At 34.8% G+C, this 26,646-nt stretch overlaps 1 pseudogene; it reads right to left on the bottom strand.

Annotated features, from left to right (window-relative positions):
• LOC149778504 (DBH-like monooxygenase protein 1) overlaps positions 1-21,168 on the bottom strand; it is a 65,821-nt pseudogene extending 44,653 nt beyond the window's left edge.
• Between the last annotated feature and the right edge of the window lie 5,478 nt (positions 21,169-26,646).

Below are 26,646 nucleotides of genomic sequence, written 5' to 3'. Positions count from 1 at the left end.
AAAGCGATGTTATTTATTAATATTGTTCGTATGTAGTATTTTTTTTAATCACTCTACTTTGTCAGTTACTATAAAATATTGACAGCAGGACGTCAAATAGGAGGTGCAAGCAGGGCCGACGTTATCATATAGGCAAACTAGGCAGCCGCTTAGGGCGCTGATTTCAGGGGGCGCATTTTTAAAAACAAAATTACTGTTATAATTTTGAAATTGATATTTTCGGGGGGGGGGGGGGCGCCAGAATCTAACCGTGCCTAGGGCGCCAGATAGTCTGACCGGGTCTGGCGCCGGCTCTGGGTGCAAGTATTTTAAAAAAATTACACACACACGTATACATACATACATTCTATTATGGATAACCGTATCCGTGCCTTGCTCGTTTATCCTGTGGTTATTTTTCTATAATCCTCTAATATTGTAGCCACTCAATTCCTCTGCTTACATGTACCAGATTTGATGATCGTTGATTAGTAACGTCTTTCTTCTGATTGATATTTAACATTTAACTCTCAAACAAATTAATTCAGAATTGCAGGAAAGATTTAACAAAATATACAGAATAACGAAAACTTTCCACTTGCTAACAGAGCACAGTAACAGTCTAATATAATTTGTGGATGTCATAAATTTGAATAAATATACTGGCGACAATAAAGATAAACAGAACTAGTTAAAGTAAACAATGGAAATACTATAATTTTATCAAGACGATATCATTAGCCAAGCCAATCGTCTGTAGTATTATACACCTCTGCATACAAAGAGGTAGAAAGTGTCAACGTCGTATTGTCGAGCTAATTAGATAATGGTTGGAGTATTTGTGGTTGAAATGTTTGTTTTTCCGAGGGAAGATGACACATGCCAGACAACTAAGGCTGCCAAGTGTGCCGTTATCAGTATCACACGCTTGTTTATTTCTCATTCTAATGTTTAATATTTTGACATTATGGTGTCTTGGTGACGATAAATAATTTGTTGCAATAATAATAATAATAATAAATAATAATGATATATTATTATTTAATAGGCGTTGTCTAATGTTGTAAAGCGCTGAGAGCTTCTAAAGATTAGGCTCTATATAAAGTCCTCATTATTATTATTATTATTATATATACACATATAGATATAAACACCCGTATGTATGTATTGTATGTATGTATAAATGTATGTATGTATGTAGGTGTGTATGAAGGTATGTATGTGCGGAGTGAGAGCATTTTATTTACAACGTTTGCAAATAGTAGTAATATAATACTGTAAATAACATTTAAATGATGTATTCGTTGTTCTGAGCAAATAACTATTCTGCTGATGCCGCATTATTAAATTTCCCTAATATTCAAAGATAACACAGATTCTGCGCCGTCTTCGGTACAATTACTAGACCCTAACGCATATTTACTGCAGGGTAGAAACTGGTAGAATGCGCTACTTCCGTCTAGCCGATTTTGCTAGAAAGGGACTTTGACCAAAGTGGTGAAAATAAAGGTTAATTCGCCGGACTGGATTCAGGACATGGTCATTTGAGAGTTATGCGTTGCTACGTTATTGTCTTTTGAATGTATATGAGTAGTTTTTCAGTCTTCTTGCGATTTTGAAGTGATAAAAGAAAGACGCGTGAGAAAATGTCGAATCGAGCGAAGGTTTGTGGTCACGCTTGCACTCCTTGTGTTTATTTATATTACCGATCAATGGATTTCAATATTGTCAGAGATTTCGCCGTACTTTATTGACAAAACGTCAGACTCCTGTGATTTAATGCACATACACACATACTCTCTCTATCTTTATATATATATAAAACAGAGACATGACAAACAAATAAAAGAGAAAAACCGTTGTGTTTGCAAAACTTTGCATGGTAGTTTCTACAGGAATTAAACCTTTAAATTTATTATGTTTCAACTAGTTTATTTGTTGCGGACGCTGGAAATTATTTTATTGACCTATAAATCCATTAGCCATAGCGACATCTTTTATTTTATGTAAATTTATGTAAGTGCAAATTATGTCCCGGATATTTCATTGTTATATTAGTAATTATGGACTGTTAAGCAAATTTAGAAAATTATTGAAAAGTAAATGCGTGGGCTGCAAAAGATAACGTTATTTGTTTATGGCTGTTTTTTTCTAGTCTTCTTTGTTTAAACCGCTTGGTTTCAATGTTCTAAGGCTGTGTATCCAGTAAGATTCCTTTTCTTTCTTGGTTTCGAAACCCGATTTGGGGTTGTGACCAAATGCTGAATTGAAAGTGCGACCGGGGGAGGAGAAATGTTCTGCGACCGAGCTTCTGTACAGCTTCTTTGTCATCGAATTAGATCCATGACGGTTGATCCTTTTGTGTAGTTTTTTTAATTCAGTTTCTTCGACATTCGGACGGCTACATATCTTACAATTTCTGTTATAAACGTTTCATTTGGACCATGTATGTTTAGTGTTTCTATGGTCACTGTGCTAGAAAATGTCCTGGTCTCTATCATATGTTGACAGGTTTTGCACCTTTTATCGCCACAGGGGCCAGAAAGACAAGGGAGGTCTTGATGGGTGATTGGCGTTAGCTTCGCATTGACCAGTATGACCTTGAGAATATGTGGTCTCCGGTAGGATGTTACGGGTTTGTTCCTGTAGATAAACTTTATTGTATCACATCCGACGATCCCATGATAAGCCAGTTGTTACCCGGTGAATCGAAAGCGCTCATGCTAGTTAGATACTAATTTTGCGCTGTTCGTTGTCACTTTATTGCATTTTCTTAATCAATCCCTGACACACGTGATCCCTTTCTGGATCCAGTGCACCTGATTTGCTTTCTTTACATAATTCTTTCTCTCTCTCTCTCTCTCTCTCTCTCTCTCTCTCTCTCTCTCTCTCTCTCTCTCTCTCTCTCTCTATATATATATATATATATATATATATATATATATATATATATATATATATTGCAGGAATTGTTTGCAGCTGTTACTTGAATTATCCTGTTCCTTTTATATAAATAAAGTAGTACATTGTACCTGACTTAATGACGATTTCATTAAAAGATGTTCTTTCTTAGATGGCCTTGTCTAAGAAATCCTTTGAAATGGTTAATATGCATAACCCATGCAGAGAGCTGTGTGTACCTACCACGTGTCAATAGCATGGTCCTAAAAGCGAGGTCAATGCATGTGTGTAGTTTACCCGGTTTCATTTTAGGACTGTGACTCTGAAGTCATTAAATGTAATTTCATTAAACTTGTACTTTAAAATGTATCATTTAAATGAGCATCAAAGATTAACATTATATATTTGTGTTAGCTGTATAAGATATTAGGAAGAATGTATGTAATTTGATACAGAGTGTAGTTCATGCCATGTTCTGTGTCATTTGTCAAGGTCAAGACAAAGCTAAGAACACTTGTCACGTGTAAGATTCGAATACGACTATTGGTGCATTCTTACAACAGTCGTAAATTAAGCATATTTTCATAACACATTGTCATTCCATCTTTCCTTTATAATGTACTTTTCTAGCACGTAAATGTGTGACAGGTGAAGAGAATTCATGAAACTCTGCCCAGTTTTATATCGTAACTAAACCGTCTGTCAGTTAATAAATACATTCATTTAATATTCGGTTAAAATCACAGCAAGGCAAGTGAAATTTGTAACTATGTGGTTGTTCAAATTCTGGAGGATAATATTTAAAGTGTTATAGATATTGTTTTATGAAACTTTAACTAATGATATGCTATATTTAGGATACCATTGCGAGCACGTAAATCTAAAGCTTAAGGTGAAAACTAAAGAAAATATACACCGGCATCTTATGTTCATGTACAGAACAAACATTGAACAAATGAAGGTATTTTCATGCAAAGTTAACCTTGTATATATTGGCTCCTGTATTAACATTCTTTCTGCCTCAAAGGTTAAGCTAAAAAAGTCACTTTTCTTACTGTTACTTCAGTCTAAAGAGATAGAGCGCTCATCCTTTTAGTATTGTATTTTACTAGAGATATATAGATGTTATAAAGTAAACCTTCAATCGGTAACACTTTAACATTACCCCCCATGATCCTATTACACAACACACTGGATGCTGTATCCCCTGCCCTAAAGCTGAATATAAAATCTGCTTTACTACAAGGACAATACTTTACTACGTATTAAAACTAGTTCAACCTATCGAAGACAGCAGTACATGGTATTTTCTTATTACATCAGCTATAGTGAAATCAGCACCCTCTCACATGCCGATTAAGCTTTATATTACTTGTTTGATTTGTCACGTGATCAATTCAGTGTACTGAAGCTTTGATCACTATATACATAGATGTTTAACCGTATGTAAATGGGATTTTCAAATTTATATGATCAAACATGATCTTAATTACAAATGTTTCGATATTCGGATCAAACAGAGAAAATGAAAGCAAAGTAACATTTTAACCTATTTATGTAGTACAGCCGCGTTCACCTTTTACCTCTAACATTACTTTCGGCCCAGTTCTTTTATTATATATAGATTATGCCCCTATGTGTATTTATACGTGCAGTAGACCATTGAACAGATTGATGGGGAGGCCATTTACTGACATCAGATTTATCTCACTGTATATTGTCTTAAGTCGTTTTCTTAATTTTGTTTCTACGTGTCATACAGTTCTATATGCATATGTCTAATCAAGTACCAGCAATTGAATATATTGACAAAACTGTAATGTGAATTTCTCCAAAATATGTCAATGTATTAATGCTCGCGACTGAAACGATTATCGCGCTATTCTTCATGTCACTGTGTACTAGTTCCGTGTGTATATCCACAACTCATGAAGAAAGCCATCCTGGCAAAGAAAAGGAGAATTATATACAAATTATATTTACAAACTGTTTAGATGTTGGCAGGCTGAATCAATGACAGAGAAAACGAAATTAAATAACGGAATTTATTCAACTGGTGATATATCATCTCAAAACAGTTCCAGAATTATGAAAGGTTTGATCATGTTATATCGTAGGCTTCTAGTTCCTGTCAGATAGCAATTGACAAAAATTGGTTAAATTACAATTACTCTTTTTTCTTAGAGGAACAAACTTGATAATTCATTGAAGTAATTTTACAATAAATAATTTGTCATTACCCGCCAATAGAAATTTGAAAATATTATGACCAAGAACTTTTGGAACTATTCCTGGCCTAGCGGTAAATATGACCGCCTTGAGTACACACCACCAATCTTCAAAACTCAGCAGTGTACAACTACTTTCGTCTATTCATTTGTTTAAAAATCCATGTTAATCCTTGAAATGGTTATAGTATGTCTCGAACTTTACTTCTGTCTTCTTTTCTACTTCATGTTATATCCAGATGGGATCGGATTTATTTCAAGAAAACGCTTCTTTCTTGTTATTATTTTAGCTTGCTATTAATGAAAATAGATGTGTGAATGACTACAAGGATGACACTTGTTTAGATCATTATATCATGTGAAATAACTGTTGTGAACTTACACGTTCTATGTACTGAGAAACATAATAAGACTTTCTAAGAAATGCTTTCTCAAATGGAGGATTGAGTTGTCTCCAGTTGACATAGTAACCGATCTCCATCATGCCTGCGTCATACTGATGGAGATTCCTGGTCAGAGTTATTCAGAAAGCACAGATTAATACATAATATATTAAATTACATCAAAGTTAAAAAGGAATTACAAATTAATGCCCAGTGTATCAACTAACAACCAGACGCATTATGTTTATATTTATTTAGTTGCTAGATGAACTACTTATATATATATATATATATATATATATATATATATATATATATATATATATATATATATATATATATTACTGATTAAATAAGTACAAGATACAGTTTGAGATTAAATCTTCAAAGTTTAAATAACAAAGAACAATATAAGCACGGCCTCATGAAATCTCAACACACTCCTCTACCACCTCTTGACACAAGGTAACTAACTCTCGTGGTCTCATATTTGATCTCTCGATTAACTCCGTGCTAATTGCCCTATACCATCTGCGGAAGCTGTAAGTTTCTCTATTGCTTCATATCGTTTCTACTGTAAAACTCTAGAACCTTTGAGTAAACGTTACTAATCGGTAAGGTACTTAAATTGTACATGGGGGAAAGGTTAGAATATCTCATTTAAGGTCATCGAAGCTGGGATAAACTAAGTCTCCGACATTAAGGAAAATAGCATGCAATCATAGAAATGTCAGATTTCGAACCACGAGAATTCGTTTCTAATTGGAGGCAGTGAAGGTGTTATTATTCGTTTCATCCTTTCGCTACTTTATACAACTACCTGTTCTGTAGACAAACGACTACGAGAAATGATGAAGATACAAGTAGTTCAAACTGCTGAAGTTACTAACTGTTCATCCAGGTTATTATTGCGCTTGATTTACACCGTAATATTCACTATATCATTCAATGTGTGTGTGTGTGTGTGTGTGTTAGTCGTTTAGCATAATAGATTCAGACACAGACACTACAGAGAGAGAGAGAGAGAGAGAGAGAGGTGGATCTACATCACGGGGAGAGAGAGAGAGGGAGAGAGAGAAAAGGGGTAGTGGAGGAGTTAGGGAGAGTACCTTCGAACACTATATATGTTAATTGTCTGTTTTGCAACCGAATTGTATGTTTTTTTAAAAAGTTAAAATTATATCAGAGAAATGAATGAGAGAGAGAGACTATTTAGAAGAAATCATATATGATCTTTTCTGCAGCATTATACTTGATTATATAATGAATCCGGTAGACAATATTCTCTCATGTGATACCCGTGTATATTTTAGGGTGGCGGACACAAATAATATTATAGGTCCAATAGCCATATCATCGTCCCAATATATGATACATCTAGTATCCCACTCGTATATATAGTGTAACAAATATTCATTGAAGTCCTTCATTGATTGAAAGCTTAGACCGGACCGGGACAATAACATGATATTCTATGTAAAAGCCAGCCCTAAACCAAGGTCGCAACTTGCCTAATTAGATGTGAAGCAACAGGAACAGTGTTTTCTGCAAGGAAGCGTGAACTGCTGTCGTTTGTATATCATTAGTGGTGGTAACGGTAGTAATAAATGCGTTAGAATTGGTGTTGGTTGTATTTAGCGTACGAAAAATAGTAATAATGGTAATGCGGGTGGCAATGGTGATGGTGATAATCATGTGACTGTTTAAAGATTACAACATACATCTAAACCGATAGCCCAGGCGATGGTGATATCGTAACAGGGATTCAGATCCTTTGGTATATCATCGTAACATAGTTAGCCGGCCCCACACGAACTTTGGATTAATGCCACTACATCTGTAAATAAGGATGTGGTGTACAATCTTCTCGTTGGCAGGGGTAATCGCAGGTTCCACCTGAAACAAGTAGACACCTAAGGATGCGATCTTCCTCATTTGGAGACACAAAAACGTATGATTGCTGGATATATTAACGGTGATAAAAGAAATATAAATGTACACAGTTTACATTTTTCTCTTTTGGAAAATATGAATTGTTTGGAACTAGAAACGAGATTTTTCACATGCAAAGACTTAATAGAAAGTTCGAATAATTATTGTTGAAGTACGATACGTAAAATTCTAGATGCTTACTGTGTTTTATAAATTCATTGCATATACTGTATTATTCTTAATCTATTTTTTCAGATAGAAAGCAATATTATAAATGATCAGTTTTCACTGAATTATATGTTTGCACCTCTTCTTCATTATGGAAATTAGGAACACTTTAAACCTATTTACTAACTATTCGAGTTCAGAATCAATAGACCAACCATGATCATGTGATGCTTCCAGCCAATATCCGGCATCTTGAAAACACAACAGTGATAGGTCATCTTCGCAGATGGTAGAATATACTAGAATATGAAAATGTTACAATTTAATATTTTCATGGCTTCTATGTAAAAATTATATCCATCTACATCAGTGAACATATCTTAAATCATCTATTCAAATGGTTATGATGTTAATAATTACTTCCAGTATCCTTTCGGAACATATTCCGAGAATCATTAGTTCTACCTGAGATTAGAATTCAGCTCTCAGTACGATTTGTCATGTTCAAATAAATGCTTACTACGTATGAATTCAAAGACCTTATCAAAATATGGTTTCATTGAGTGATATGTTGACAGTGCATGTCGTAGTATCAACAAACAAATTCCTAGAACTGACGTTAATTTAGAGAAAACGCAAACTTATGATATATATATATATATATATATATATATATATATATATATATATATATATATAGAGAGAGAGAGAGAGAGAGAGAGAGAGAGAGAGAGTCTGTTTAGAAGCAATCATAAAAGTTCCTTTATGAAGTCTTAGAATTTCTACAGGGTTCTTCCCTCTCCATTTCCCTTACAAATAACAATAAAACATCAAGATCATATGTTCTATTTAAATGGCATGTTTTATTTATTATTTGACCTAGCTTAATTACGTTTCAGTTTGGCCAATTTTTTAAAACAATATAATTGTCCTTTATTTTTCTCTCCGTGTCCTTTAACCGAATACAAAAACTGACATCCATATTGATGTTGAGTTACGTATATTTCCGTTGAGGAAGTCGTAGACGCGGATGTTGTCCAAAACGGCATCCGTGCCACCAGATGAAACAGACGATACGCTCAGCAAGGACAAACTCTTAGTCCCTCTGTGTTCCGGACCGTCGTACATAATGCTTGCATTAGAAGCATAATCATTGGAGTGATACAAATAACATAATCGTATTGTAGCATCTTTAAATTTGATTCATGTCCATAAAGGAGATTAGCTTAACTTTGCTTGATACAAGAGAAGCATATTTAGAGTCAATCACATAATGGCTATGAGATATAACATCTAACTCGATGGTGATTCTAAGTGGCAGCTTTAATATTAATACAGGTAAGAAGGGCCATCAAAATGGATACAAATCATATATGCAATGAATGAAATATACTAGCGAAAGACTATTGAGTACATAAACCTAATTTAAGGGAAACAGAGAAAACATTTATAGACACAAAATTACAAATGAGTACATATAACTGTATTATCTCTCGAAAGACATGCATTTAAATACAGGTAACCTCCATATATATTTTAAATTAACAACTATGAAAAGGATGATTCGCAACATTTCAATTACAGAATACAATATTCAACATTGAAAACCGATACTCAACCTCAATTTTCTTGTCTTCTGCTTTGTCACAGGTGTCCAGTTTTCTGACAAATTTTATCACTGTTCCAAAGTCATTCTCTTCTCCGTGAAGTATAATCCAGTCTTGGTGTTTGTCAACTATTGGCGGTACATGACCTGTTGTGTGATAGTCCTGTTGAAATAGTATATTCATCAATAAGTTTCAAACTTTAGCATCAAGCAGCACATGTTTAAAAGTTGCAGACAAAATTGGAAAATACCATCCATCTTAAACAAATTATGTACGTTTTAGACGTCAAACTGAAAATCACTTGTGTGTAATGTTACGAGTCGGATCATTAGAACTCGTTCCCAACTGAGAAACAAAAACCGAAACTGGGTACCCAATTTACAGCACCAATCACTTTTTGCATGCACGCATCAATCCACATCGCCTTTAACAGGATGGATCTTAGTTTTGAAAATATCATACGCACTCACTTGAGGACCATACAGTCACTCTGTATTCCTCTGACAGAAATCAAGGCATAGAGAACTGACCACATTGTTTAAAGTAAAAATATACGTTATACATACAAGTATATATAATGGGATCCGTCAACGCTATCTTGAAGCGATCGGTGAAACCTAGACAGTTTAGCAAACCCAACTAATCAGGTCAAAGGCAACACATGCAATTTGCATTGTGGATTCCTGGTCATGTACTTATTATTGAACAATGTGTCAGTGCAGATCCTCAAAGTACTGTATGTGCACCGAACACACTTTCTCAGTCTGACTATCGACTTTTTAAATGCCAGTTTGTATTAACTTTTTAATGCACTTTGAATACACTGGACAACGTCATTTTAACCGCTTGACACTTTTGAAATCTTATGCCAGTCCGCGAAAATCTAAATAACAGAATTCAGCCAAAAATCGTCTGGAGCTAAAAGACGCTGTGTTTATTGAGGACGTCAGTCATGATGGCACATTTATGAGCTGGAACGTTGCAATGGAGTAAAAGGATAGTAGAGTCAAGAACAAGTACTGGGCCTTTTGCATCGAAAAATAATACGATTTCATCAGCCATCAACCAATGAGGGACCAATATTGCACAACCTTTCTCGCCCTCGTGATTTCTCAATATATTTTTTTAAAAACCTGAAGAATTAATGTCCGTGATGTACGAAATATCTTCTACTGTTTAACAAGCATATTCAGTAAATGCCGCCTTTCACATCAGCATTTCACTCCCACTTATCGGAGACAGCTGTCTTCAAACACCGTGACTCAATATCCATAGATTCGCGACTATCTTTGAAACAACGAAGAAACTTACAAAACTAGAAGGAATTAGCAGAGAATTTCACCCTCAGACTTTATCAATGCCGGCTTTCATAAGAGTCAGTTATTACCCAAAGGGCGCCCGTACTTTACAAAATGATAAGAGCTGACTAACATAATTGTTCTCCATCTCCGGTATTTTAAAGTTATTGCCATTTACCTTTTACGTGATAAGCATTTGGAGGTGTCAGGCGTGCTAGACGTGCATCTTTAGATCATTTTATACAACATTAGTTTTGTGCATCGATTTGAACAGGTTCAAAGAATCAAATACCGTGCAAGAAAATATTTTATATTTTTCAAACACCCCTGGTATAGCAAGCTTAAATACTTGCTCTGAGAATGGCAAATGTTTCTTACTAGCTCCTAATTTATACTATAAGAAACGTACATCTGGTCAATGGCTGATGATTTACAAAAGCCCAGATGAATTTTTCAATATCAATTTACGCTCGCATAAGGACATTTATGGAAGGTGTGATTGGGAATTTCCCGCCAGATTGGTCGTGTAATGAGCTGGCAAGAGCCAATATATTTAAATTTTAAATCACGTGTTCCACCCAGCCAAACTCAATGCTTTCGCACCGGCTGTGCGCGGAGGGATTCTCTCTGCTAGGGACTTTGGCGTCAGTTGTGCCAATTTCCTTCTGGGGTGCGGACGTGTTCTCTTTTTTTTGGCAGAAATTTTTCAACGTTGTTATCGGTTCACGTCGTCAGAATTTCCTCTTTTCCTGGAATTTGGTCCACGACGAAACGTTCTGAAAGTTAAGTATTTACTTATTCTAAATTGTTTCCATTGCACAAATTCTGCTAACCTTTCTTTGGTTACACATTACGTCACTCTCATACTGGGTGATTCCATCTGTAAAAGATTGCAGCGTCATTTAATAGTCTGCGCTATTCGAGATTTTTATATGCACAGGGGTTGGGAGCAGAATATTCGACACAATTATCAGGCTCAATCTTTCTGTCGTACGCAAAATTAAACCAGAGAACCATAAAGCTATGTGTAGATATACTTCCCTTTGTCTCTTGCATAAATTAATTTCATCAACATATCTGCCTAAGAGTTCTTGATCAGTCTATTGTCCTTGGCTCACTGTTAGAATGCTCAAGAGCATGATTTGCATACGACTCTTGTTTGTTTTCTTTCGATTGGTTCCGTACCATTAGCTTGTGTTCTCCAGCTGGTTCTGTGTTACTTCATTGTGTTCTTAGCCAGCTTGTTCCGTACCACTTGATTGTATGTTAGCCCTCTGTTTCCCATTTGGTTCCGTACCACTGCAATTTATGATTACCAGTTGATTCCGTATCACTGGCTGTTTGTTTACCAGTTGGTTCCGTACCACTTGATTTTTTGATTACCAGTTGATTCCGTATCACTGGCTGTTTGTTTACCAGTTGGTTACGTACCGCTGGATTTTATTATTACCAGTTGATTCCGTATCACTGGCCTGTGTATTTACCAGTTGGTTCCGTACCGCTGGATTTTATTGTTACCAGTTGATTCCGTATCACTGGCATATGTGTTTACCAGTTGGTTCCGCACCACTGGATTTTATTATTAACAGTGGATTCAGTATCACTGGCATGTTGGATTGCTAGTTGGTTCCTTACGTTTTACGTTGCTACGATTTTCATGCTTGAAGTATTTTGGTCCCGCATCCCTACTACTTGACACATGATTAGTCATTTATGCTTTCTGCTTCCACCACTTTGCTCCAGGTTAATGGGCTGTGTTCGTTTAGGTCCACTGACCCGTAATAGTTCTGTTGCTACTGGTTTTATGTTGCGGTCCGCACCTCAAAACAATGACCATTCATTTTCATAATGTTCAAATTTTGTTCGTTTTTTTATTTTCTCTCGTATTACTACCAAGTTCGTGTCTCATTCTCACTATAATATTACAATAAGGGTTATGCATTTTCAACGAATGCTTCGTAGCAATACCACTGAAATATAGGTAATTGTTAACTTGTTGTGGTATTCCTTACAGAATGCCCCCTAGACAGGATGCTGCGGTGGCGTCGCAAATGACAGTGAAGAGAGCCAGACCATCAAGGTCCAAAATCCAAGAGGCAGTGAAGAGGCCCAGAAAGAAGGCACCATTATCAACACCAACGGACGCCATCCCTGGAGGCGCTTTGATGGATCACCATCTTCTTAATGTTATAACCCAAGAGGTCTCCGGCAGGCTCACCACCCAAGTGACACATGAGATCCATAACAAATTTGATCAGCTGGTAGCTATGCTCAGGCCGTTCACGGAAAATATCCCACAAACTGAGTTTCAACTTCAACCCTCCGCTGCAAAAGACAACACATCAGCAGCGTCCATGGTTTCCCGCTCCATTGTGGAAACCACGGCTTCACTAACAGGTACAGCTGTGGATACAGGTAACGTTGTCCAAATTGTTTCTGCCTCCGGGGACTTTCACAGTCACAGTTTGTAAGTTCGTCGATCATATCATCCACTCTAATAATCCCTGATAAAGTTAAGGCAAACATATGGGCGGGCTGATACATTGATTTTTCTACCCTCCTGAGTAACGCGCAAGATGTGGGTTTCAAATTTCAGTTAGATACGCACAATTCTGGTCCTGAACTTAGCATTGTTCCAAAAATTAGGAACGTACAACTCACAATAGGACAGTGGATTCTTGCTTGGAGCAGGTTCACCAGTGTCCTATGTGAAAAATATCCCCTAGTTAGTACCTCTCTTCCCCACCACATAGAAACTGTCCTTAAACTTGAGGAGAGACACGCTGATTGGAGGTACTATGATGAAAACTTTAGACAATTGGTTGCAAAGGGGGGAGCTAAATGGGGTACCACGCATCTAGAACTCTACATGAAGTCTGTTCTAGAGTCGGGTCATAACAACAACGCAAAAAACAATCTCTCACAAATTACAAACATAAAGTATCCGAAGAGAGTTTGTTTTAATTACCACAAAAGCGGTCGCTGTTCATCGGGATTTTCATGCAATTTTCAGCACAAGTGCTTCAGTTGTTTAGGGACACACCCATTCAATCGCTGTCCCAAACCAATTTCTCAGCCCTTTAAGGTACTTCCACAATACAGCCAGCAGCCGCAGCGACCTAACAACCAGCTTTTTCGTTTTCAACGATCCGAACAACCTCGAACCACTAACCAGAATAACAAGAATCCTGTCGGCAACTAGTGCTGATCCTTTGCCTACCCCGGTCAGAATTGACCACTTGCAATATTGGCTCCATGATTTCGATTCTACCACAAAAGAATACCCGCTTTTAGTTTTCCAAATGGGTTTTGATGTGGGTTTCAAGGGGACATTGCAAACACACGTATGTAATAATCTGAAATCAGCTCAAACTAATGCCCAAATTACTGAAGAAAAGATACAGAAAGAATTGGTAGCGGGTCGCTTTGCAGGGCCTTTTCGTACAAAACCATTTCCCAATTTACACATTTCTGCCCTGGGCCTAGTCTCAAAGAAAATTCCTGGGTCTTTCAGACTAATACATCACCTTTCCTTTCCACCGGGAGGTTTGGTATACGATGGGATTCCAACTCAACAATCAGCAGAACATTACGAAGACATTGATAATGCCATCACATTTATAAAACAGCTGGGTAGGGGGTGTTTTATGGCAAAAACATACATATTAAATGCTTTCTGCATTCTTCCTATTCGTCCAATGCAGTATCATTGTTTTGGTTTTGTGTGGCGGAATATGTACTATTTTGACAAATGCTTACCAATGGGTTGTAGTTCCAGTTGCCAGATATTTGAGACCTTTAGCAGTTCTGTTCAATGGATAGCGAACACAAAGTTATCTATAACAAACATGACACATATTTTGGACGATTATTTGATACTAGATGCAACTCGTGTCCAATGCCAGCTTAAGCTAGATCGCTTCCTGACTGTATGTGCCGACATCGGCGTTCCTATGGCTGCGGATAAAACATTTGCACCGTCAACAACCAGGACGTACCTCGGATACGAATTGGATTCCGTGAGAATGGAGGTTCGCCTTCCCATGGACAAACTAGAAAAATGTAATGAACTTATACATTTATATCTGGCTCGAAATAAAATTACTCTTAAGGAGTTGCAATCCATCATAGGTACTCTTAACTTTGCTTGCGCAGTAGTTTTGCCGGGACGAGCCTTTCTTAGGCGACTGATTAACCTGACTATTGGCATCTCTAAATCGCATCACCACATTAGACTAACAAAAGAAGTAAAAGAAGATTTAAGGGTCTGGTAAAACTTTTTAACCGGTTTTAATGGTAGATCTTTATTCTTACCTGACATTTGGCTGACTTCCGACACATTGGACTTGTACACAAATGTTTCTGCCTCAGTCGGATACGGTGCGATCCTAGGCACACACTATTTCTGTGGCTTTTGGGATAAGACATGGGCATATCAAAATATAACGCTTCTAAAATTGTACCCCATCGTTTTGGCAGTTGAGGTCTGGGCAGAACACTTATCAAATAAATGTATATATTTCCACACTGACAATCAAGCTTTAGTTGAAATCATAAACAAGCAATTCTCTAAGGACACAAAAATCATGCATTTCATTCGTAAATTTGTACTATCTTGCCTTAAATTAAATATCTTGTTCAGGGCAAAACACATACCGGGTATACGTAACAGACTCGCCGATGCTCTTTCTCGCCAGCATGTTTCGAGTTTCCACGCCATGGCTCCATATGCGGACGCACACCCTCATCGAATTCCGCTTCTTCCAACCTTGCCCAGCTAGAGAGTACTCTTGACCATTTGCTTAAAAATATTCTACACCCAGCTACACAAACCACATATAAGCGTGCTTGGACGCTATATAAAGAGTTCACATCAGACGCTTTGACCAAGTTCTCTCTCCCAGTTTCAATAACCAATTTGTCCCTTTCCATAGCGCACTTAATCAATAAGAAATATGCAGCATCTTCGATATCCACTTTTGTTTCTGCAGTGGGATATGTGCACAAACTTAACGGCTTCGCAGACCCTTCTTCGTCTTTCCTTATTCAAAAACTCATTCAAACCATTCACAAAAGTAAATCTCATGATGTTCGTTTGCCAATTGACAAAATTGCGCTGGATAAGCTTAGAGTTTCTATGATTCATACCATCTCAGACCTTTTCAGGCGTACCATGTTTTCGGCCATGTTTACATTGGCTTTCCATACCTTTCTTAGGATAGGAGAGATTACAGTACAAACAACTGCACATCAGAATGATAACTTGATACAATTATCTCAAGTCACTTTTTCCCACAAGCGTCTTACAATTACTTTTCGACACTTCAAACACGGCCCGGGACAACCATATATATTGCATGTTGCTGCCCAACAAAATCCTGCGACATGTCAGATAACTCTTTTACAAGCATACCTAACCCTCAGGGGTAATACTCCAGAGCCGCTTTTTATGAACCAAACTGGGCAACCAGTTTCCAGAGTAGAATTTAGTACAGAACTTCGAACAGCGCTTTGCTTTTGTGGCTTTAACTCTAACAATTTCAAGTCCCATAGTTTCAAAATTGGGGCCGCCACTGAGGCGGCCAGACAAGGTTTCAGTGACAACCAAATAAGGGAATTAGGCCGATGGAGATCAGATGCATTTAAGAAATACATAAGGTTAGGCAAAAGGGTCTCAGCGTTGTAATACTTCAATCACATTTTCTAAGATCGCCATTCTGCCGTGTGTTCTACTTTTCAGGTCTCGTGGGTTGCACAGACCTAGACCCCTGGGGATCGACCATGCTTTGCTGGAATATCATCCACTCCACCCGGACTAATCTGTGTCTACCTGCCTTTTCGACCGCCAGGAGCGTATGAGGGTACTCTAACAGCTCCAGAAGACCAACAGCGCATTCTGGAAGTACGTGCATAGGTTGAAAAGTTTCTTCCCAATCCTCCATACATGCTGGATATATACTAATTACCGGGGTGTATGAGGGTACTCTACTGTCCTGGCACTACAGAATTCATAGGTTTATTTGTGGTCAACATTGATATTTTCTTTTCTTTGATGCTGGACACTTTTGTTATTTTCCTCACCCATCTTTTTGTGGCTGCCAGAAATGCAGCAAGCTCCATTTGCTGTATTTCTGTTTATGGCGGTTGCAGCCTCAAAACATTTCTGTATTATACGCTAGGTTTCATTGTTCAATTTCTTAGCACGTTTACTCTATATACTTTGTCTAAATAGTTAGGTTATGCTATAAATACATGGCAAATTTTTGATTCACTTATATCATTTATCTTCAATACAAATTCACGAAAGTTGCCAGCATCAAACACAACGCTTGTCTTTGTTTTCATTATGTACGCATATACTTTGACTTTGTTACATTTACACGACTGACCTAGGTAATTCTGTCTATTCACTCTCTTATCTTCCTCTCGACTATATCGATGCCTGAAAGACTAGGCTGGTGCATGCACAGCTAATTTTACAATGTCATCAAAGTTAATAATACTTAATCATGTGTTTTCATTCACTTTCTTTCTGACAACCCGTCTTGTACATGTGCAAGAACACATCACATAAATATATATATATATATATATATATATATATATATATATATATATATATATATATATATATATATATATATATATATATATATATATATATATATATATATGTCTATATATATATGTATATATCTATGTATATATATGTGTATATGTCTATATATATATGTATATATCTATGTATATATATGTGTATATGTCTATATATATATGTATATATCTATGTATATATATGTGTATATGTCTCTATATATATGTATATATCTATGTATATATATGTGTATATGTCTCTATATATATGTATATATCTATGTATATATATGTGTATATGTCTCTATATATATGTATATATCTATGTATATATATATGTGTATATGTCTCTATATATATATGTATATATCTATGTATATATATGTGTATATGTCTCTATATATCTATGTACATATATGTGTATATGTCTCTATATATATATGTATATATCTATGTGTATATGTCTCTATATATATGTATATATCTATGTATATATATGTGTACATGTCTCTATATATATGTATATATCTATGTATATATATGTGTATATGTCTCTATATATATGTATATATCTATGCATATATATGTGTATATGTCTCTATATATATGTATATATCTATGTATATATATGTGTATATGTCTCTATATATATGTATATATCTATGTATATATATGTGTCTCTCTCTCTCTCTCTCTCTCTCTCTCTCTCTATATATATATATATATATATATATATATATATATATATATATCTATGTACATATATGTGTATATGTCTATATATATATGTATATATCTATGTATATATATGTGTATATGTCTATATATATGTATATATCTATGTACATGTATATATATATATATATATATATATATATATATATATATATATATATATATATATATATATATATATATATATATATATATATATATATATATATATATATATATATATATATATATATCTATGTATATATATGTATATATGTCTATATATATATATACGTATATATATATACATATATATATATATATATATATATATATATATATATATATATATATATATGTATATATACGTATATAGATATATACATATATATATGTATATATACGTATATAGATATATACATTATATATATATATATGTATATATACGTATATAGATATATACATATATATATATATATATATATATATATATATATATATATATATATATATATATATATATATATATGTATATGTATATATATATATATATATATATATATATATATATATATATATATATATATATATATATATATATATATATATATATATATATATACATGTACATGTATATATCTATATACGTATATATACATATATATATATATATATATATATATATATATATATATATATATATATATATATATATATATATATATATATATATATATATATATATATATATATATATATATATATATATATATATATATATATATATATATATATATATATATATATATATATATAAGAGATGGCCATACAATTAGATTCATTTATTGATTGACTGACTGACATAATAAACTCAGGATATCCTTTTAACCTTTTACCTTCTATTTAATTTTCAAAGTACCACATCACACAGGCTATACATATGTAATGAATCTCCCGCACTTCTGTATCATCCGTCTTGCCATCAGATATAAAAATATATTGGGATAAATAAGAAACGAAATATGGACAAACAAGAAAGAGGTATAAACAACGATATATGGATAAAAAATAAAAAATATAGACAAATAAATGTCCATTACTCTAGACGACGAATGTTCGAACATGAAAGTGTAACTTGAATGTTGAATGCTTACTATCACACACATCACGTGTCCACCCAGTGACCTATCAATTACCCTCGGATTCCAACGCATCTCAGGACCAGGCACTAGGTACGTTCCTGGGGTTAACAAACCTAGCAGCTGATTACAAACAGCGTGTGTGTGATTAGAATTTTGAACGTAGCTTTAACAATGTTTCAGTGATATCGCTACGATGTATGCAGAGTGACAGTTTATAGTGATGTCTATCACTTGGGCATTATGCTGAAGATATGTAGCATGACGCCCCACCCAATCACATTATCCTGACACCAGGCTGACCAGTCCTAACAGTAACCTACTAATGCTGAGGCAGCTGTTAATATCATTTTTGAAAGTCTTTTGTATGAATCGGCATGATTTCGAACGCGCGACCTACCTCTTCTACGGCGGATGCTCTAACCACTAGGCCACTGGGGCGGTCCCTAGGACAAAAAAGCAAACAAATGGCTTATCAGAGATCGATCTTTACTAATTAATTTCTCCATTTGTACAGTTGCAAATTAATAAAGGTTTAGATAGAACAGAATCTAGTCAATCATTTCGCTGATTTGTTATGAGAAAAATTTGGATTTTTAAGACGATCGTAATCATTTTGATTGATGTACACACACACACACACACACGCACACGCACACACACACACACACGCACACGTACACACACACACACACGCGCACACACACACACACACACACATATCTCTGTGTGTGTGTGTCTGTGTGTGTGTCTTTTTAGAATGAGTAATTACTTGAATACTATATTCCAACACAACTTATTTTGGTCTTCTTTATACATGTGTTACCTAAACAAACATTTTAAAACACGAGTAGCTGAACAGGTTCTGGATACTCTGCTGCTGAGTAAGGAAATGTGTACGGTTAAGTCTTGATGAACAAGCGAATAATTTGATAGCACTGAGTAAGATCCGGCTAGCTGTTTCCTTTATATATGTGTAAACTTAATTAGTTTACATCACTCATACGCTTTTGTATGGTCGATATCAAAATTCTTAAATTAGATTCGTTCGTTTTATTTATTTCTAATGTAATTATGCTAATGAAATACCACGACGATTGAATTCATCACATGGTCATTTGCTACAGATTTCAACAGGACGGATATGAAAAGGAAAAGACGGTAAAATGTGCTACTCAAACTAAACTGAGGCTCAAATGGCTCCCGATTAATGGCCAATAACATGGACGTCATTTATTTAGTAGACAGAAGTCCCTTTTGCTTTACTGCATCCAACGATGTTGACGTCATGCTTTTGTCAATTAGTAGTAGCGATAAATGTCTACGGCTATATTGTAATCAAGGTTCTCGAGGTGATATTTTTAATAATTATCAGTGGTTACATTTCCCTTCTTTACTGTAACCAAGGATCCGAAAATAGCTCATGAATCGTCTGATTATAATGAAATTGCACGCAATGCTGGGTAGCATTTATTCAAGTGGGAAACGAACACCGATCTTACATCCCAGGAAAGGTCCCTAACTTATTTCGTAAGATTTTATATAGGATTTTTTAATTCAAATCTGATTCACTTCAAAAAGGTCCGACATGTTTCTTTCTTTTCCGTGAAACAAATCGTAAAGTACGTTATCTTTTGCTACATAGGACGACACAAGACGCGATGTTGTGATCATTTCCACTATTACAATAAAACTCTTCCTAAATTGTTTGAGGAAATTATTTTACTTTGCTTTTAATTGAAAATCGTTCTAGTTCTTTCATTTTAGCGTTTATTAATATGACAAGGTGCAACATTGAAAAATGCTCTGTTCCGAAAGTATTTATCCTGTAAAGGATAAGAATGTGATAAAATTAAAGCCGATGTCAATATTACCTTAAAATAAGTAGATCCATATTTTACCCACCCCACCACATCAGCTTGGTACATACTGCCACTGTGAGACAAACGAAATCCAACATAACCGTGGGTTTTCACGTGGACGTCAAACGTAATGTGGGTGTCATTGAAGTTCCAGAAGAGAAAATAGTTCCCATCATTGTCAACCGGAGTTGAATATTTAAAGGGTTCGGTCGGAGTGACCCGACAAATCCCTTCGCTAATGCAAGGCAAAATATAAAAGTAAGTGTTACGATCGGCTGCCTTTCCATTGTGTACCGAAATGTCAACGATGGACGAGTTTTTATCTTGCAGAGTGAGTATGAACCAGGGTACGCTTTGGACCATGCATAGGAGTTTACCAACTTATCTGCGACACGTTTCTGTAATAGTTTTTAAGGTGCGATTAAATGAGCTGGTGACCTTGTAAAGGGGTACATGCACTTTGCAGGGACACATATTAGTCTAATGGTATTGATAGAATGCACCCATCGACATATCATCAGGAGATCCTCGTTTACAGAGGTTATGCAATATAATGCGTTCTGGAGAAGCACACTATTTCTTGAACAAAATCATTTGGATAAGTCAGGGACTCAAAAGAAGATTAATTTGAACGGGAGTAGATGTTGTCTTAAAACAAACGTTTCTGAAAACATGTCTTATCAGTGCATGATGGTAATTGTGGACTTTCTCATTTATTTTTAACACTGGAGAAATTTATAACAAGTATTCTGTTGCCGAGATATATAAAAAACTTTCTTAAGGTCTTGATGTGGTTCTCAATAACCACGAATTGAGTCTGAAGGATTCCTTAATATCGGAAGAGATAATACAAACAAAACGTTTTGTACTTCACATGAGATCAAAGGTTAATTAATGTAAGTTTTTCATTGTACTGTTTGAATTTACTCATGAAATAAATTTAATACTGACATATTTAATGACCCATGCACTGAGCAATGTAAAGGTCTATCGGAACGTAATCGACGTCATTGTGTCCTAAATGAACAAAATTTATATTTCATGGCTTTCGGCAAGAAAGCTCTATAACCATGGTATTGTAATGAGTATATTATCTGCCTGTATATTTTGAAACACTATTAGAATGTAAGAACATTTCTAGTTTGAAATATTAAACTCAGTTGCTATTCTTGATGTAAGCGCACCTTTTATATTTGTAAAAGGCTAATTTAGTCTTATATCAAGAAATTTGAACAAAAGATAGGAAACCTCTCTAAAGACATTCATTAACACAATGATGTACATTCTCTCATTTATATGCACAGAACAATTTTCTTATTAAAATGTGCACAGTGCAGACACTTAGGAAAATAATTTAAGCTTCTACTCAAAATTATTCGCACACCAAGAATACATTTTAACAAAGTGCAAAATCAAATAATGCCACAGTGTTGTATATATATGTGTTTCAAGGTTTTTCTTAAGTTGTATAAATAGGCAGTCCTCATGCTATTATTTCGGACATGAATATATCTGCATGTGTACATTAAACAAATTTGAAAATTATATTTAAATGGGAACATTATTCGTTACAATTTTCCTTATATATTTTTGACGCACCAAAAAGGGGTGATAAAATGTGTACGAAAATGTAAAAGACAATATACTAGCGAAGAAAAGGAGGAGTCTAGACAGGATGCGAATATTAGAACTGTTCTCTGTTACAAGACAAGACAGAATGCTAACATCAAAACTGTTCTCTGTTCCAAGACTAGACAGAATGCGAACTAACATCAACATTGTTCTCCGTTGCAAGACTAGACAGGATGCGAACTAACATCGAAACTGTTCTCTGTTACAAGACTAGACAGAATGCGAACTAGCATCAGAACTGTGTTGCAAGACTAGACAGGATGAGAACTGACATCAAAGTTGTGCTCTGTTGCAAGACTAGACAGGATGCGAACTAACATCAAAACTGTTCTCTGTTGCAAGACAAACAGAATGCGAACTAACATCAAAAATGTTTTCGGTCGCAAAACTAGAGACTGACCTTGAAAATGAGATGGACACACGTTTGGAACAGGACGAAGAAAAATACAATGAAATGAATCAAACCCGCAACACGTTAATAACCTTTCAAACGAAACCTCTGGAGAACATTTCCAGAAGGAGACAAGTGCCCCCAAACTTAAATTTAAGCATATTACTTAACCTACAAAATACTTAGTCCAAAATAAATTAAAACACCATAAGCAAGAAAATAATAACAACAAAGTGTAGATGATCCCCTTTCAAGACATGCGTTAACCTTGCACTGGCCCCTTTCTGGTCATGTTCACCAAAGGTTTCACTTGAAAGGTTAGTAATGTGTTGCGGGTCTGATTTATTTCATTGTCTTTTTCTTCGTTCTGACATGAGAGGAGAAAAGGAATAATTAAACTTCCGTGTAGCCTCTGTAAACGCAATTGGGATTGAAACAGAGAAAGCAGACAGAATTATAGAAGAATCTAATTATGATATAATCTTCATACAGGAATCACACAATAAATTAACAGGAGAAATACACGATAGGATAAAAATGAAACTTAACGCAATTGTGATAACTATGTTAAAGATCATATAAAGGGGATTTGCATTCATAATTAGAAATAGGAGAGGTATAGTTTGGGAGAGGAATGAAGAAGGGGATTTATTTAAGGAGAGAATGATTCATATAATAGTTGAAAAACATAATTTTATAAATATTTACATCCCATCTAATAGAGATAAGGTTTTTAAAAAAATAAAAAATCTGAATAAGTACTTAAACAACTATTCAGTGGAAAATTTAATGATAGTCGGTGGATTTAACTGGGTGGAAGATAACGTAGATAGAACAATGGAGCTAACACCCCATGATAAAGATGCTAAACATGATGTGGAACACTTTCTAACAAAAAAAAAAATGTAGTCGACATATATAAAAAATTAAATATGCTAAGAATAGAGTTTACATACGAGCAAAAGAACAAACTTTCCAGTAGACTAGACAAGTTCTATGTGACTAATTATGAAAATAAACTGTATAAAAACGCAAAAATAGCCAACTTTAAAATTTCAGACCATAAATTGATTTTTGTTTTTGTTTGTTTGGGGTTTAACGCAGTTTTTCAGCACAAGATAGTCTATATATGGCGTCCGTATAACTGGTGGAGGAAGAACTATGAAAAACCCAGGGAAGAACCACCGACCTTCGAGAAGCTGCTGACAGGCTTTCCCATGTACCCTTTATATATATATATATATATATATATATATATATATATATATATATATATATATATATATATATATATATATATATATATATATATATATATATATATATATATATATATTGGTTCAGTTTTACAATTAGAAACAAAGAGGACATATATAAGAACAACCTGCTAACTAAAAACTAAAAACACCTAGAAAATACAAATCCATAAAAGACATTCTAATATAATATAGAGATAAAAGTGAATTATAGAAATTAACCAAAGGGTGGGACATCAAGTTGGATAAGCGAGGAAGTAAAAATAACATACGATGCACATCAGAGCTAGAAAATTGAGGGATAAACTGGGACAGAACATGGGGGCACTGGTTCAAAATTAAATATTAAAAATGCAGCGTTTGATTTTTAAGTATTTACACACTGTTTGGTTAACGGGAGATGTGGCTTTAAAGAAGGTACATGATAATATTAATGCCCGTTATGCAGAATTGCGAAATTTAACAACAACAAAAATACCATGTCATCGAACAGTGCAATAACATGAAAACAGGATAGGTTAAAACTGATTATGGACATTAGTCGGGGTAATAAGTACCGAACGAACAGCATACTCTTCTTGGATGAAGAGTTTGATAAGAACCTACTTATCAAACCTGTAGATTATATTATAAAAATCATGATGTCCCGTGGACAGGTTATACGTATAAGGAAAACTAGACTTCATATATAAACATACCAATAATACTATATGAAATCTTCGTGTAGCTTTTATCGTGAATCTGTAATAGGGCCCGTGGAGATATGTGTGTGTGTGTGTGGGGTGAGATCCGCTTTACCTCCCGCTTAGGGGAGTGTACCGTCAAGCAGGGGCTGATCATTGACCTCATCTCCACCTCACAGAGGATCAATAAGAGCATACATAGTTAAGCAAACCCCTCCGATGCTTCAAAATTACCCAACCACGTGGAATCATTAACATACAACCCCACTTCCCTTTTGACTATAAAGAAGGAACATTGAAACTGCGTGTTAGCAAAGTATGGGGCACATACATCCCGGGTCTATTTCACAAGGCGCTGCGCGAAGTGAACAGGTCTGGCAAAGTTTCCCATGAAAACACATATGCAGAATATGAACATACAATCCATAAACAAGGGGACAAGAATCTAACTAATATTCTCAACCTATCCTTCAATAATAGAAAATTACCGTTTCAATTCCGTTTACCTCATTTTTTCTTCTTTTAAAATTTTACCGGTATATTTTCTCGAGATGTACAAATGTGTTTCTACCTGATTGTTATGAAGCTTGAATGGATGCAATGGAAGCCACCAAAAACAAACATTTTCTCAATATAATACTGGAATGTTTGGCCAAATATAGCTGGCTTTTACATTTCAAAATATATTTTTAATCTGGTTGTTATGGGAATTAAGATTATATCACTCCCGAAGTTCATGCAGGTCAGATAATAAATGAATATCATATAATATTGTTTGTGTTATGTATCACCTTCTATGAAGTCACTAGAAGCTAAAACAATCCTCGTATCCTAGATATGTCCATGTGAGGAATAAATATTTCAGACTGTATGTATTATAGACCATCTAAGGTATCATAACATCAGGTCGTGAGTAGTCTGAACTTTATTTAGATGCACTGTGTATGTGGGCAGAACGCTAATATATACCATCCTTGTGGGAAGAACGCTATGTATAGTATTTCGTATTCTGTATTTAAAGGTGATATCTGCCCACAATATGTACATATCTGCCCACTTAGTAAAATATAAATAGGTTTAATTACAGTTATTCAGTGCAATTTGCCCTGAACATTTGGTCTGATAAATAGTTTGTATTTAATAATTACGGTGCAAAATAAAGTGTCACTTAATGGTCAATAACATGTTCTATTGGGAAGTAAGTAAAATCCACTTGCCTGTGACTACAGTTTAAATCCATTCATATGTATGATACCAAAACTTGCAAAATTCCAAACATGTAACGCTAAAACGTAAAAACAACTATATCAGCAACGCAGACAGACCTATAACGCAACTGTAGAGTATCTATTTAAGTCACTTAGATACGTCTCAAGGAGATTTCCCAAAGACGTCAACGATATCTATCATAAAATCCCACATGCCTAATTAATCTTTTAGGTATCCATTAAAATATTGGACATAATGTGTATATATGTAACACTTTAATTTTGCAAAAACGAACCAAGCTTTTTTGTAAAGGTAATATATATTATGACATATGAAGCTAGTAGAAATTGCTATGTACTAGATAATCTTTTGAATTCTTCCCATTAAAATAATCCACTGACTGAGAACACGTGTTACTGTTTATATTTTAAGACATCTAAGTCTGGAAATAATTGATTAAGTACGTTTGTTTGCATAGGAAATATTTGTAGATGTCTCACCTATAAAGATCTATGAAGCCTAGGGCGGAAACCGAATTTTAAATGACAATTGACTTCAGGATCTTCCTTATATTACTATTAAGTAACAACTGTGTGATACAAATACAAAATCTGACTGCCGAATCGAATTCATTCTGTTTCAACGTATGTAGTATCTCCATAATGCATTG

This window comes from Sinohyriopsis cumingii, chromosome 17 (assembly GCF_028554795.1).
Source record: "Sinohyriopsis cumingii isolate HCF-2022 chromosome 17, ASM2855479v2, whole genome shotgun sequence".
Classification (NCBI taxonomy): domain Eukaryota; kingdom Metazoa; phylum Mollusca; class Bivalvia; order Unionida; family Unionidae; genus Sinohyriopsis; species Sinohyriopsis cumingii.
This window is presented reverse-complemented; position numbering and strand designations above follow the sequence as displayed.